The sequence below is a fragment of the Sturnira hondurensis genome, unplaced genomic scaffold (genome assembly GCF_014824575.4).
Source record: "Sturnira hondurensis isolate 20B ecotype Veracruz unplaced genomic scaffold, ASM1482457v3 Scaffold0010448, whole genome shotgun sequence".
Classification (NCBI taxonomy): Eukaryota; Metazoa; Chordata; class Mammalia; order Chiroptera; family Phyllostomidae; genus Sturnira; species Sturnira hondurensis.
In genome coordinates, this window is record NW_028083079.1 from 2,659,877 (window position 1) to 2,672,935 (window position 13,059).

A 13,059-nucleotide genomic window follows, 5' to 3' on the forward strand; every position below is an offset into this window, starting at 1 on the left:
GTCACCCCTACCGGTTGGACAACCCATTGTCCTGATTGTGCCAACACTAGCCCACAAGCTGTATTGTATCGTATTGTATGGTATTGTATTGTGTTTTTTATTCTTTTAGCCACTAGTTGAGCTAATGTCATGTGCTTAGGCCCTGAGCGACGTTTGGAGGCTCATAGACAATTTTTGCAGATGTGGTCCCTGACCCTCAAAGCTTAGACAAATAGAAGTGTGGTTCGTACTTTTAGAAGGGAAGGACGGAGTGCTGCGAGGGCTCAGGCAAGAGGTTGGAGAAGGCTCTGCAGAAGGATCAGCATTGGGTGCTGGAACTTGAGGGATGAGGGCAAGGAGTGGGGAGGTAGCCAGGGGAAGTGCCAGGGCAGGAGGCTGGAGTGTCAAATCCTACCGAGGACACGCACTTTGAGGGGTTATGCCTAAAGTCCAGGGGAAGAGAGAAGAGGGGACATTCCCAACAAGGTCAGTCATGGCTGTTGAGCATTTTATAATCTTTTTGTTTTTCACACCTATAGAATTAGGGTTGAAGTCCTGGTTGTGGTTTTCTTCCTTTGTGCATCAGGATGCAACAGGAACAATTCGAGTGTTTGTAGTAAAACTAAAACGTGTGGCTGACATGCATGTGAGCCACTCACAGAAGGGTGGCCATATCCACTTTCCTCCCGACCAGAGCTGGAACCAGAGTTTGAGGCCCCAGCTAAGAGCTGAGAAAGAGGTGGTCGTCCTGAGCAACCTGAGTTGAGAAGTATTCTTGTGATGAATAAGTGAATGGGAAATTGTTCCTGTTTTTATACTCATCAGTTAGTAGATATCTGAGCTGAAAAGTCATTAGATCGTAGGTATCAGTGATGGAGATACACACACACACCCGAAATGGCCATTGGAGTGTTTCTGTAATGAGATCCGCTGCAGCAATTTCAGGCTCAGGGCCCTGAGATGAGAGTTGCTTCTTCACTAAGAGACCCAGAGGCACGTCTTTGCCAGTTCCGAATATGCTTACTAGTCCTCTTTCTTCTCATTTCGGCCCATGTCATAAATGTCATTTTGGCTTTCTCTGTGTTGAAAAGATTCCCTTCTCCCACTTTAAGTTGTTTTTCCTGATAGCCAAGACCACAGAATGCAGATGTCCAAGCTTGCTTCTCGGAACAAGAAGCATGTTCACTGAGCACGACCGGGAGCCTAGCACCGGCCCAGGCCATGTGCGTGCGGCAAGCAAGGCTGGGGCCTTGTGAAGTGCATGACTTATGAGGGTCACCATACATGAAGCAGTGAGGTACACAGTTGTGATTGAATTATCACTGTGGAAGAGGCAGTGAAGGACAGGTGCAGGCTCTTACAGAATGGCGTGAAAGTCAGAGAAAGCTTCCCCAAAGAAGTGACTGTGAGTGGGAGTTTTCCAGGGGAAGGGAGACGGTGGTGTGGCAGGATGCAGAGAGTTGTCAGAACCGTGCGCCGGATGGATTGGAGCCTATGGGCCTCTCTTTTGGTGCCTGCGGCTTGGCCTTAGCTCCTAGCTGTTGGGAAGTGTTTGGGGTTTTCTCCAGATTTGAGATTCCTAGAAGTCTTTCTTCTGGAGAAGAAGCGGTGTCTCAAATTAAAGTCATTCTTCTTTTCGCAGTTTAATTTCTACATGAACTCCAACTTCTTAAAACCTTCCTAGTTTCTCTTGTAAACATTCGACTACTCCCTGCAGTAGACTGGTTTATAGAGGCGATAGGGGGAGAAAATACGTGAGAATATGAAACACCCCCAAGTGAGCTGCTGTCTGTGCCAGACCCTGTCAGATGCCTGTCCTCCATGATCTCATTTCATCCTCGTTTCAGCCCTACAGGTTGCTATTCTCCCCATTGCACAGGTGAACCAGTTTTGGCTCGGGTACCTACGGGGCTTGCCTGAGTTTTCTGGGCAGCGAGAGCCGAGGCTCACATCCCAAGCCAGTTCTGTCTGACTCACAGGCCCAGCTCTTTCTCCGCCATGGGGCTGAGTCCCAAAAGAGGAAAGCAGGTGGGGATAGGACCTTGTCCTCAGAGCACCCGGGCATGACCTTCTCAGTTCCAGTTGGAGACAGTTCACTGTCAACCCAGACTGCCAAGGAACCTTGGGCGTGGGACCCCTCCCCTTGGCGAGAGAGAAAGCAGCTTTTCCCAGCAGCAAAGACAGGGTTGGGAGTAGCTGAGGTTCCCAGCCTTGCCAGTCATCCCTGACGCCCCAGACAGGAGTTTCCCCAGAGCAGAAAAATGTCCTGGTTTCCGTCTCCAGTTTCCACGGCAGGAAGCCTCTGTGGGCAGGAGAGGGGCCAGATGCCTCCCTCTCATCCCCTGGCCTTTACCTGCTGCTGCCACCTGTGCTGCTGGCTCCAGACACATATCATGGGACATTCCCGGACTAGAAGCACCCAGACCGACACTCAGAAACCCATGGACAGGGCAGATGTGCTTCATGTGCCTCCCAGTGCACAGTAATTCCATTACTTGAGCCCTTATATGTGCTTGGCCGTGGGCTGGGATCTCTGTGCCGAACATCTCACTTAGACTCCAGAACCACCCAGCAAAGTAGACAGCTGAGGTCCGGAGGGGTAGGATCCTTTGCATGAGGTGACAGAGCTATGTTAGCATTTAGCCTTTCGTGACTCCAAACAAATAATGCAGCTACTCTTTATTGAGAGCTTGCTATTTGCCAAGCACGGTGCTAACTGCTTCCACACATGTCATTTCATTTCATTAGCACGGTAGCCCTGTTGTAGGTGTTGTCTTTGTATCCGAGTTTTATACGTGATCCAACTGACGCTTAGAGGGTTAAGGTCACACAGCCAGTAAGCGGTCAAGCTGAGATGCAAACCCATGACTCCAAGCCACACAGCACCTGCCTTTAACCCCGGCTCTGCACATCGCGTTGCCGTGGCTTGCCCCTTGCCCTTCCCCTGGTGGGTGGGCCTCTTGCTTCCTAGTCCTCCTGGGCTGCTGCAGTCCTGGGTATGAACTTCAGGCCCAGGGTTAAGTGCTCAGCACCTTCTCCCAGACTTCCTTCTTGCCAACTCTCCACCTAAACCTCTTCCCAGTCCCCAGGGCTGGGGCCTCCCAGTCACTTGGCCCAGAATGATGTCTGTCTACTCCCTCTATCCTTCCTCCCCTTGTTTGTCTGCAGACACCAGCTGTTTCCCACATCTGCCTTGTGTGACCTGGGCCCGGCTGACAGACAAGAGCAAGACAGTGCAGGAAACTCCGTCTGACAGGGGTGACCAGTTTCTCACCCAGACACCTGTCTGCAGCGCAAGGCAGACAGGAAGGGGCAGGACTCAGCCTCCCAGCATGTCGGTTTATTATTTTCCTGCTGGAGCCTTGAGGAGTCTCCAGTTCAGAGCAGATTTCCAGAATGGTTGCTTCAGCAGTTTCCCCTCACAATCACAGCAACAAAAAGTATTCCTTTCAAACCGGAGCCATTCTCAGTAAGCCTGTGTTGGGGCTGTAACAGCGGAGGGGACAGTCACCTTTACACATTCAGTCTACCCACACGTGCTGAGGTGTGGTGGCCTGGAACAACAGTTACGGTCATGTTTCAGGCAGCTGCAGGGGACTGACTCTGGAAGACATCTGGGAAGCAGGGTGCAGGCCTAGCTCTGTGACTTAGCTCTCCGACCTTGGGCAGGCCAGGTTCACCCAGGATTTTTATTTCTTGATCTTCAGATTAGATTCATGTCTCGGGACTCTCTACATGGACTCCTGCGTGCGGTGGTCATTGAGCAAAAATTTGAGGGCTACTCAGGGCTGGGGCCAGGAGAGAGTAAGAAGTTGTCAACCCCAGAAACATGTCTTATCACAGGATGGCATGCCCAAATGATGACATTAAGTGTGAGGTTGCCATATTTATTTGCTAAATCTAAGTGAAAATAAAATGTTATGCCCAGATGTAGCCATTGGTTTCAGGAGGATTGGATTCTAATTCTCATAAGACATGGGAAGATAATCAAAATCATTAGATAGAAAGCAGCCTCCTTAGCAGAGTGGCCAAGATAAAGAGCTGGATGTTGGGTGTCAGAGCTAGGGATGTCCACCAATGGCTTTAACATCTTGACCTAGCAACCAGAACAATCCTTCTAAAACAGAGTCAGGTGGTATCACACCTCTGGGCCAAGCCATGCAGTGTCTCCTCTTTTTACTCAGAGTAAAACCAGTTCTCCCAGGGGCCTGTAAGGCCCTATGCACTGCCCACACCCATCCTCTCTCTGACCTCACCCTGCACTATTGGCACCCCCTCTTCACTTCGCCCCAGCCCTCTGACCTCCTTGCACAGGCCAGGCATTCTCCTGTCTTCCAGTTTTTGTCACTGGCTGTTCCTTTGGCTGAGAACATTCTTCTCCATTCATCCTTATAACTCACTCCCTTCCCTCCTCCAAGTCTTTGTCCAAGTGTCATGCTTTCAATGAGCCCCACCCTGACCTCCCACCTTATAGCTCCCCTGGTACTCCCACACCCATTTGCCCTGACTTCCACTTCTTTCTTCCTCCACAACACTTCTCACTTTGGCATAGACTATGACATGTATGTATTATTTATTAGTTGCCAACCCCTACCCTTCTTGCTGCTAAAATGGAAATTTCAGAGGGGCAAGGACATGCATCCTAACTTGTTCCCTGAAGAATCCCAGGTCCTGATGCTGTGGGATAATACTGTGCTAGGCCACGAGCAAGACAGACCTGGTTTCGGTCATGCTGAGTTCATGTCTTGAGGACTGGTAGCCAGGCATTTAGAGTAGAGTAAGTGCTAGCAGAGACACAGCAAGTGAAGAGAGTCAGTAAGCTTCTAGAGAGGGCCATAACAGAGGTGAGGCATGAAAGGTGTAGTAGGTCTTTCCCAGGTCAGGGAAGGAGGGCGATGACCAGGCAAAGGATGAGAGAGAGAAGGTTGTTTCCGACAGAGGTCCCGTCTGTGCATGCACCCAGATGCGGGTGAGAGCACTGAGGAAACTGTGATTCCCTGAGCGTGGCCAGAGCCCAGTGCAAGAGAGGAAGGAGGTAAGAGCTGAGCTTAGAGGGATGAGAAAGGCTTTTAGAAGTTAAGCCAGGGAATTTGAATTTTATCCAGAGAGCAATAGGATATTCCATGATTTTAAGCACTGAGCCAGCCTGGAAGGTCCTAGAAGGCTTCCTGGAAGAGGTAATAGATGTGCTTAACTTGGAAGGTTAGCAAAGGTAACGGGCAAATGGCTAAACAGATTAGATAAATTCCTCCTTGTCCATAAATCACTGGCTGCTGGGATGTTATGATTTCCTCATTTGACTTTTTCATGTGAATGAATGAGGCACTCGTTGCAGCCTGTTCCTGTGAAGAAATCAGACTCTTCCACCCAGAAGAGTATGTAGCATCATAACCACTGTCAGTCCCATCATCACCACCATCATTATCCCCACATCATCATGGCCGCCACCGTACGAAGGTCACCATCACCATTATCATCGCCAACAACTGAGCACCTAGTATATGCCTTACACTGTGCTAAATGCTTTACTTGAATTTTGTACTTTATCCCAAATACACCCATGTAGCATGATTGTTATTTTCTCCATTTTACAGATAGAGACATGGAAGTCCCCCAAAGGGAAGCCACCTGTTTGACAGCATACACTAAGTCAGCGAGAGGGAAAGAAATCAAACCCAAGTCTCCTTTTGGTCTACGGTGGTGCTTTTCTGCACTTTATCCCTTTCCTCCATTTTATCCTCCGCTTACTCACACTTAAACAAACCTCCACATTCACTGACTGTTCCATGCCCTCTGCCAGGCACGGATCCACCCCACCTCCAAGGAGCTTGCAGGGGAGTCCTCATACTGAACATCACACCTCAGTCTACTTGGTCTCATTAAATCTTTCCATCAACACTATGAATGCCCTGACACTCACAGTGGCCAAGTGATTTGCCCAGGGACCCACGGTGGGCAGCGGACAGTCAAAGCTTTCTGACCTTCAGCACAGGGAGCCTCTTGGTCCCTCCACTACACACTCTCTGCTTGTGACCTCCCCGCTGAGTCTGAGTCAGAATTCAGATCCTGCCTGTCTCCTAGCCTCAGAGGAGAACTGCAGCCAGAGCCTTGTGGTGCATTTGCTTGGGCTGTGTTCCTAAACCGCTCCCACACGTGGATGGAGGTGTTAGCCTGGGCAGCTCACCCAGAGGAAGAAACCCCCAAGCCTGGACAATGTCCTCAGACCAGAGGGAAAAAAAAGAGAATCCTGGCCTTTAGTCGTTGACCTAGGCTTGTTGACAGAATCCCAGAGTGGGTGGCCAAGCCATTTATGGGACAGCCTAGCCACATGGTGCTGGGAGTGCCAAATGTAAACTGGCTACCACAAGTGCTTGTGCTGTGGGTGGTAGGTTTCCTTGGGAGGCCCTGTGGGGGAGAAGGTGGCAAGCGACTTGGGGAGTCAGAGAATCTGGGATTTCTGCCAAGAGCTGACTTGATCAGGATGCTTTAGTTTCCTTCTCCGTGAAAAGGGGACCCTGGTTCCCACTCTGCCTGCTGTTTGGGGGCACAGTATGGAGGAATGGTCACAAATAGGGATGCAGATCCCAGGCTACCTGCCAGCCCAGCGACTCACCTTTTTGCATCTTAGTTTCCTCCAAGATGTGAAACAAGATAATAAGAATAGCTGCCTTATTAAGGGTGTTGGGGGAGGTGAGTACGATGATGCAGAGACATAGTAAGGGAGAAAAGGCTATCGGACATTAGACAAAGCAGCGGTCAGCCCGGCCAGGTGGGGAGAAGGTGCCTTGCCCTTACCCTCACTTGCTGAAAACTCTCAGTGCTTGGAGTGGGGTTCAGAATCTGGCATCATCTAGCCGTGGACTGGTAGTGAAGCTCAGGGAATATGTTTTGTGTTGAACACACTGAAGCCTCTATTTTGTCATCTGCAGGATGGAGAACTAATAACAATAGCCTCGCGAGCTGTGCAAAGTGAACACATTGGCACATGGAAATCATGCACCCGTGGAAGGCCCTCGGGAAATGCTAGCATGTATATGTGTGTGCATGCATGTGTGTGCATGTAAAGTGGTGCTCACTGCTATTAACCTGCACAAATAGGTTGCCCCAGTCTCTTCCACATCAGACCCAGGAACCCCTGGGAGAGTAGATGGAGCTGGCCATCGCCACCCTCTTCTGCTCAGCTATGGGGCCTTGATCCAGAGGATGATTGTGGAGAAAGGAGAGCTCAGGACAGGCAGTTCCCACAGAAGAGAGGAGGGAACAAGACACTGGGCACGTCCTCTGTACTGGACACTCTGTAAGCAGGTTTGGAGGCAACATTATTTCATTGACTCCTTCTCAGAACCCTGTGAGGTCTTTATGAAGACCCTTGTCATACAGATGGGGACATGAAGTCCACAGTGACCAAGGACTTGCCATCAGTCACACAGTGCTTGTGTGGAGCCTAACCCAAACTCAGGCTTATCTGCCCCCATGCTCCTTGTGAGGGCTCAGTGAATGTAGCTGCATTTTCAAGTGTGTGGTGGAAACAAGTAGCTGTTTTGGCTACAGATCTGCCTCCTAAGATCAAATGTTCTAGACTTTGTTGTATTCTGCTTGGGGTTCCTCCCCTTTGGTGCCCAACACATTTGTTTGGGAAAATGCTAGAGTGGCCTGGGTTGACCCAGGAAGGAGAGAGAACGGTCACTCACAGCCACGTAGCCAGGGTGGCCAGACCAGCCTGAGAAATTAACTGGAGGCAGGGCCACCTTGGCAACTGATGATTTTGGAGAAGCTGGTGGAACTGGGAATGACAGAAAGGGGAACATGCAAGGCAAGGTTTGTAGAGAATATGCATTTGTAGGTCCTTTCTGGCCAGGGGGTTGCCGTCTGTCTTTCTCAGACAGACAAGGACTTCCAGGCAGCTGGAAAAGTACAGACCAGTAAAATCAATCTTAACATACAGATTGAGGAACTTTTGGCCAAGATGGAGGCATAGGTAGATACACTTTGCCTCCTCGCACAACCAAAAGAAGGACAACAACAAATTTAAAAGCAAAAAATAACCAGAACTGCCAGAAAATTGAACTGTATGGAAGTCCAACAACCAAGGAGTCAAAGAAGGAACATTTACCCAGGCAGACGGGTAGGAGTGGAGACAAGCATCTGGGGCAGAGAGGACGTGCAGCAAGGCAGTGGCTGGTGGACCAGGGGGCTCCCACATTCACATGCGGATAAACCAGGAAGAACAACTGGGGAGTGAGATAGACCATGCAACCCAGGGTTCTAGCACAGGGAAATAAAGCCTCAAAACCTCTGGCTGTAAATACTTGAGGGGGTTGTGGTGGTGGGAGAAACTCACAGCCTCACAAGAGAGTTTGTTGGAGAGATGCATGGGGTCCTAGATCACACACAAGCTCACCCACTTGGGAATTAGTATAGAAGGGCCCAATTTGCTTGCAGATAGTGGGGAAAGTGATTGAAAGCCAGCTGAGAGCCAAGCAAGTGGCTCTCAACATACAGTGCAACAATGCAGCAACATGGATTGCCCTACTCTGGGGAATCCCTAAGGCTCAGCCCCTTACAACATAACAGGCATACCGAGACATAAAAATATGGCACAAATGAAAGAAGAGATCAAAGCTCCAAAAGTAGAACTAAGTGATGAAGAGATAGCCAACTTATCAGATGCAGAGTTTAAAACACTGGTAATCAGGGTGCTCACAGAATTAGTTGGATATGGTCACAAAATAGAGAAAAAAGTGAAGGCTACGCAAAGTAAAATAAAGAAAAATATACAGGGAACCAACAGTGAAGGGAGGGAAACTGGGACTCAAAACAATGATTTGGAGCAGAAGGAAGAAATAAACATTCAATCAGAACAGAATGAAGACACAAGAATTCAGAACAATGAGGAGAGGCTTAGGAACCTCCAGGACAACTTTAAACATTCCAACATCTGAATCATAGGGCTGCCAGAAGGGGAAGAAGAAGAGCAAAAAATTGAAAACTTATTTGAAAAAACAACTTCCCCAATCCAGCAAAGGGAATAGATTCCCAGAAAGTCCAGGAAGCTCAGAGAGTCCCAAAGAAGTTGGACCGAAGGGAGCACACATCAAGGAACATCATAATTTTCATTAGCCAAGATTAAAGATAAAGAGAGAATCTTAAAAGCAGCAAGAGAAAAGGAGACAGTTACCTACAAAAGAGTTCCCGTAAGACTGTCAGTTGATTTCTCAAAAGAAACCTTACAGGCAAGAAGGTGCTGGGAAGAAGTATTCAAAAGTCAAGAAAGGCAAGGGACACACATCCAAAATTACTCTATCCAGCAAAGCTATCAGTTAGAAGGGCAGATAAAGTGCTTCCCAGATAAGGTCAAGTTAAAGGAGTTCATCATCACCAAGCCCTTATTATATGAAATGTTAAAGGCACTGATCTAAGAAAAAGAAGATGATCAAAAATATGAACAGTAAAATGAAAACAAACTCATAACTTATATCAACAACTGAACCTTAAAAAAAAACTAAGCAAACAAATAGAACCAGAAGAGAATCACAGGCATGGAGATCACATGGGGGGTTATCAGCAGGGAGGGGGAGGAAGGAGAATTGGGGGAAAAGGTATAGGGAATAAGAAGCATAAATTGGTAGGTACAAAATAGGGAGAGGTTAAGCATAGTGTAGAAAATGGAGAAGCCAAAGAACTTATATGTACGACCCATGGACACGGACTGAGGTGGGAGAGGGAGTGCAGGGCAGCGTAGAATAAAGGGGAGAAAAAAAATGGGACACTTGTAATAGCATAATTAATGAATGAAAGATATATATTTTAAAAAACAACCCCTGCTGGTGCGATTCAGGGGATTGAGTGCCAGCCTATGAACCAAACAGTCGCGGGTTTAATTCCGTCAGGGAACATGCCTGTGTTCTGGGCCAGATCCCCAGTGGGTGGCAAGTGAGAGGCAGCCATACATTGATATTTTTGTCACTGTCTTTCTCTCTCCTTCTCCACTCTCTAAAAATAAATAAATAAAATATTTTTAAAATACAAATTTAAAAAAAAACAACATACAGATTGGGAAACTGAAGCTCAGAGAAGGGAAGGAACTTGTACAAAGTCGCCCAGCAAGTGAATGCGAGAGCAGAAGCTTCCTGATTTGTGTTCTAGCTGGATATCTGTCATTCATTTGTTCCTCCATTCCTGGGTTCATTGAACACCTGTTCTTAGTATATAAAGACTTAGTATTCAAAGGCAGACACGGTCTGCCCGCCCTAGACTGAACTGGCATGCAAGTGCAGAAGTGATTCAGAACAAGGCATCAAAATAGAGTGCTGTGAGAGGAGATGAAGGTGATGGTATCCTTGTTCAGGCGAGTCAGGGAGGAGGTGATACTTGAGATAAAACCCGAAGAACGAAGAGGAGCTGGCCAGCAATGATCAGCAGGGTGAAGGAACATGCGTGGAGAAAGACTTAGAAGTAGGAAAGCACTCAGTATTTGAGGAACCAGTCAATATATAAAAAAGTCACAGGGAGTAAGGGGAAGGAGAGGGCCAGGTAAGGTCTAAGAAGCATGTGGAGATCACATCCTGAAAGGCTTTGAACTTGGGTAAGGACCTTGGGTCGTATTTTAAGATGTAGAATTTGTTGAATTTTTGCTTGTGTGAGATGCAGCAAGAAGGATGAGCAATGAATCAGATGTGAAACTGTCCCTAATGGGTCATGGAGCCCAATGGGAAAGAGTTACAGAGAGAATTGTGTAGAAAACATGAGAGGTAACTGGATCATTGTATGTTAGGATGTGGGCAAGGGCAGGAGAAGGGCACAGATAAAGGGATGGGTGAGTTGAGGAGAAAGAGGTGGCCCAAGTCTGGGAGGTGGGAGAGAGCGGACAATAGGCAGGAAAGATGTCACGGATGGTGAGAGAGGAGCTGGTGGGAAATTTGATTCAGCGCATGTGTATTTAAGCATTAAGCATCTGCTGAGTGTTAGGCCATGGGCTCAGGCTTTTTGTGTATTTCTTTTTCTTTGATCCTCACAACCACATAAAAAACAGTATTTTTTAAAATCACACTTTTATAGATATAGAAACTCAAGGCTATGGTGGTGAAGGGATTTTCCCCCAATTGTGCAACAAGCGTGAGGCAAGGGAGGATGCCAACCCAGGCCTTTAGCTCCCAGGATGGTACTGTCCCCACTCAACCTCACTTGCTTCATTGGGACTTGGCTGTGCCCTCAGTTTCCCCACTTGGACTGGAGAGTTTTCTCTGTGTCTTTTCCAATTGTAACATCCTGTGCTTCTCTTGGAGGTGAAGAGGTTGTGGGAGAATATTCTAGATTGGAAGGCACAACCTCCACAAAGACATGGGGGCTGGGAAGACAATGTGCTACGCAGAGAACAGCAGGTAGTTGTAGGAGAAAGACAGGCACTGCAGCCGCTGTGAGGAGCTTACCCAGCAGGCAGCGGGCACCCATGCATTTCAGTTGAACAGAGAAACAAAGGGATGTGCTGGCCTCGAGTGCAGTGGGAGTCAGGGAGAGGGAGCAATGAACACACATTCCTTTGTTCTATGCATTGGGCCTTGGGAAATAACAATGCCCAAGACCAATGTGGTCTCTGTCTCACTGAGTGAGAGAGAGGAGGAAACGCAGGCTCTGGCAGAAGTAACGCTGTTTGATGTGCTTGGTAGGAACCTGAACGTCTCACATGAGATGGACAGCAATTTAAACATTTCACCTACAATGTCATATGGTGTGCTTGAGTGCGATATTGTTATGCTTATGATTTTGTAATAAAACATTTGGTACCGATTACCAGCTCATAAACAAGATGTGGTATTTGTGCCGGACCCTGTCTATATATGCATATGGATGTGTATGTGGTTGAGCTCTGAGCACGTGTCAAGCACTGTGCTCTAGGTGTTTTGCATTGCTAGCTTCACTCATCCCTCATCACAACCTCAAGGACATGTACGCTTTCACTATTCCCATTTAATGATTGAGTTAACTAAGTCTCAGAAGTCATCACATGTTCCAGGTCATACCTTAGTGAGGTGACAGAGCTTCTGAGGCTTATACTTCAGTTTTCCTGTTCATTCCTACATTTTAAATTACTGCATAATTGCAGGAGGGGGGGAGAAGTTGGGAGGAAGCAGGGAAGGAAAAAGGGAGGGAGGAAGGGAGGGAGGGAGGGAGGGAGGGCTGGCAAAGAGGCAGAGAGAAAAGAATTAGATACAGGAGAGAGAATGAGTCCACAAGCTACAGAGAGAAAGATGCTCTCCGAGGCTCTGTGAGCACTTGGAGACCCAGGCAGGAGGTGAATGAGGTCATTAAATCCATCTGTGTAGATGGGGGACCCTCTGGGGAAAGTGATATGCAAATGTCATGATGCAATGAGGTGAAATCCACTTGGCCTGCACTAGCCCAGCCTGGGCTCAGGCAGGGACTGCACTGCGCTCTTTGGAAAGACAGATCACTGGCNGTTACAGAATTACATGCTTATGATTTTGTAATAAAACATTTGGTACCGATTACCAGCTCATAAACAAGATGTGGTATTTGTGCCGGACCCTGTCTGTATATGCATATGGATGTGTATGTGGTTGAGCTCTGAGCACGTGTCAAGCACTGTGCTCTAGGTGTTTTGCATTGCTAGCTTCACTCATCCCTCATCACAACCTCAAGGACATGTACGCTTTCACTATTCCCATTTAATGATTGAGTTAACTAAGTCTCAGAAGTCATCACATGTTCCAGGTCATATCTTAGTGAGGTGACAGTGCTTCTGAGGCTTATACTTCAGTTTTCCTGTTCATTCCTACATTTTAAATTACTGCATAATTGCAGGAGGGGGGGGGAGAAGTTGGGAGGAAGCAGGGAAGGAAAAAGGGAGGGAGGGAGGGAGGGAGGGTGGGCTGGCAAAGAGGCAGAGAGAAAAGAATTAGATACAGGAGAGAATGAGTCCACAAGCTACAGAGAAAAAGATGCTCTCCGAGGCTCTGTGAGCACTTGGAGACCCAGGCAGGAGGTGAATGAGGTCATTAAATCCATCTGTGTAGATGGGGGACCCTCTGGGGAAAGTGATATGCAAATGTCATGATGCAA

At 47.9% G+C, this 13,059-nt stretch overlaps 1 protein-coding gene across 1 annotated transcript in view; it reads left to right on the top strand.

Annotated features, from left to right (window-relative positions):
• Nucleotides 1-13,059, top strand: part of PAPPA (pappalysin 1) — a 224,054-nt gene that overhangs the window by 203,967 nt on the left and 7,028 nt on the right.